The following is a 3,629-nucleotide window of genomic DNA, read 5'->3' on the forward strand; positions in this document are numbered from 1 at the left end:
GAGTTTTAAACACCACAAAACTCTTTTCAACAATATAACTAACTATGACCATTACTACCACCCAAGGTAGCGAAAATCGAGATTTTACCTAGAATCAAAAAAATAATTAAAAATTGTAAAACGGAATGTAAGATTCTACCAAATATATAAATTTATCAATATCAATTTTAAGAGTAATATAATATGATAAAATTAAGTAATTGAAATAAAAATAAAATTTAAATTTGACAAAAGTATCATAAATAATAATAGAATGATAAAGTAAAACTAAAGTAGCATAAATTTATAATAAAATGTAACATTTGTAAAGTTCAAAGATAAAAATATAAACTAACCACAAGTCTGAAATTCAAAATAACAATATGTAATATCAAAAATATAAAATAGATAACATAACATCATACTAAAAAATATAAAGACTAAAGCAATTTATTAATGTCATGATCATCATGTTCTCCAACATTTTTATTTCCATTAGGAAAAAAGTTGAGAAGCTCATTGAAAGCATCATCATCAAGAAGAGTAATCTCCAAATCAATCAAAGGACCCCATCTTTATCTCTATGTTCTTGAGGGGCTAAGTTTACATTATTTTGTGTGTCAAATTCTTCCAAACTTTTCATCATATTTTCGTCTGCCACAATCCATTTTTTCGTCCGAATCCAAGTCTTTAAGGCTATAGTCAGCAGTATTTCTTGATGGCTTCTTCCTTGCCAATCTTGAATTGGTCATCACAAAAACGTCATTCATTGTGCTTGTCTTCAAACAATTTCTCCTTTTTGTGTGAACCTAATAATATCAAAATTTACAAGTATTTATTTAATATATTAACATATGCTAATTAAAAAAAAAATTGAATAATTAACTTATTCTATAATTTAGAAAATAAATTCCTAACCTAATATCAAATTAAAAGTTTACCATCTCAAAAACACTCTAATTGCGCTCACATTCTGATAAACTACAAGTCAAACTCAAGACACAGATAGCAAAATTTTGATGTTCTGAATGTTGATCCATAAGAATCTCACGATTGTGAGGGTATTTTGGTTTTGAGAGTATTTTTCGTTACATCTCTACAAAAAAATTTAGTCTTACTTTTGAAATTCTCAAGTTGACTATCAATAATTGTAATGAAAGTAGGATCTCCCACAAGTATATCCAAACAATCATAAAATCCTTTCTTAACATCATACTCAACCTTAAAATTAGGACAATAATGAATTTGTGGATTCAAATAATAGTCTGCAGCATACAAAGGCCTAAAGAGTTGCTTGTCCTATCTTGCATCAATAATATCCCACAAAGATTTATAACTAAAGAAAAACATAAAAATAGTGAATTAGAAAATTAGCTAATTAGTAAATAATTAAATGATACAATTGAGAGAAAAATATTTACTTATTACTAGTTTTATTATTTTATTTCAACACTTTGAAAAGCATCTTTAATCTTTTCTTTAGCACGATCAATTTCAAAATACATATATTTCATAAATGCCTTTCCCTTTGAATCCACTATATGGAGCACATGAAGAAGAGGATAAGCACCTCTCAAGCAATGGATAATTTTTTTCCAAAATGTTTTATCTAAAACAATATTTTCAATATTTTTCTCATCCCTTGTCTTTGAGCACTTGCTTTCCTTCCATTCATCCGAGATGAACATTCTAATTATTGGATTATTCTTCTCATTAAGACTACCCAAAGTAAGGTTGGACGTAGCAAATCGCGTCATACCTGATCTCACCAAATCTCTTCCTTTGGTGTGTTGTTGTAAAGGAAAATTAGAGAAGTCCTAGAATATATGTAAGTAGTTAGCTTTCTTCCTTTGGCAATGGTGTTTTTGTGAAGATCTAGCTTCTTCTCAAAATCTTCAAGCATCAAATCAATATAATGGCGGCACAAGGAGTCTAATAAAGACTCTTTCTCTTTTCTATCAATATTTGTCCTGCCTTTTTGTAGTTAGCTGCATTATCAGTTACAACTTGAACCACATTCTCTTCTCCTACTTCCTCCACAACTTCATCAATCATCTTGAATATCTTTTCAGCTATTTTGCATATATAAGAAGCATTAATGGATTTCAAGAAAATAGTTTTCTTAGGACTATTCACAAGAAAATTGAGAATAGTTCTCCTTCTTTTATCCGTCCAACCATCTGTCATAATAGTGCATCCAGTTTTCTTCCATTCAACTCTATGTTCTTCTAATGTTAGTTTGGTTAACTCTACCTTCTTCTTCAATAATTTTTCTCTTAACTCATCATAAGAGGGTGGCTTAAATCACAATCCATGGCAGGCAACCTTCTCAAATATGCTATGGTATTCTTCAGACCTTGTAACATTAAAGGAAATAGCATTATTGTAAATGAACGAAGCAATTTCATCACACGCCTCTTCTCTTAAGCCCTTTTTAAAACTTGAGTTGATTGTTGTTTGAGTGCTCACACCCCTTTTCTTAAAGAGACTTGCTAGTGTTTCTATTTCTTTTTCCTTTCTCTTCTCACCAACTAAAGCATCCCCTTCTTCTTTTACTCCTTCATCTTTACTTTATATCTTTTCTTCAAATTCTCTTGTCTTCTTAACTAATTTTTTTGCAAACCAACAACAATATCAAACATATCCTTTTTAACCTCATCAAAAATACACATACAAGGTTCAGCATCTTTTTTTATTCCTGCCAAATGATGTTTCAACCTATACACTCCTCCTATCACTACCTTATCACAATACTTGCATTTTATTTTTTTGGCATCTCCATCAACCGAAATTCCATACTTCCAAGCTTTGTCACTCCTATTTTCTGCAGTATTTTTAGTGATCTTCTTGGATGCACAACCACGATCAGTTTCAACTCTAGTATTATTTCCATTATTATCTGCATTTAAAGCCATATTAAACCTAAACAAATAGAAATACATAATTAATTTCTAAATTATGGAATCTAAAATGAGAATACAGTAGCAACAAATTCACATTATTTTTAAAAGAAAATTGTGCAATCCATATCAAATTCACTACACTAAGATAAATAAACTAATAAGCAAATATATAATTAACTATATAAGCATTTAAGTTGTAGGTAGCAATTAAAAAATTTAACTAGCAAAGCTTCAAGAACCAAAAAATTAAATAAAAAACAAAGTTCCTAAATCCCAATCCAATTATGTTTTGTTGACATTTTCTACTTTTCTTATACCTGAGCATAGTACTATGTATGTATTATGTTGGTAATCCTTATTTATATTGGAATTTTTGAAATACAAAAATAAGAATGAGAGAGATTTTGGTAAGATGTAGCACTACTCACATTTATTAATCACTGTCATGTCCTTCTCGATTCTTAAACTATTAACAAAATAGAGGCATAACAAAAATAAAGAGCAAGTTGAAGTTGATGCATGCCAAAAAGAAATTTCTCTAATTTTTTTAGTAACAATCATCTGAATCATTATCAAGGACAACATCATGTACATCATCAAGATACTTCTGAGCAATCTCTATGCACTTCTCAAACAAGTCTTTATATAGATAAACGAAAATCAATACCTTCAAATAAAGCATCAATACCTTTATATAGATATTTTAGCTCTCAAAAATTATAAGCTGATATAGTTAGGTGACTGTAG

This window comes from Arachis hypogaea, chromosome 11 (assembly GCF_003086295.3).
Source record: "Arachis hypogaea cultivar Tifrunner chromosome 11, arahy.Tifrunner.gnm2.J5K5, whole genome shotgun sequence".
Lineage (NCBI taxonomy): Eukaryota > Viridiplantae > Streptophyta > Magnoliopsida > Fabales > Fabaceae > Arachis > Arachis hypogaea.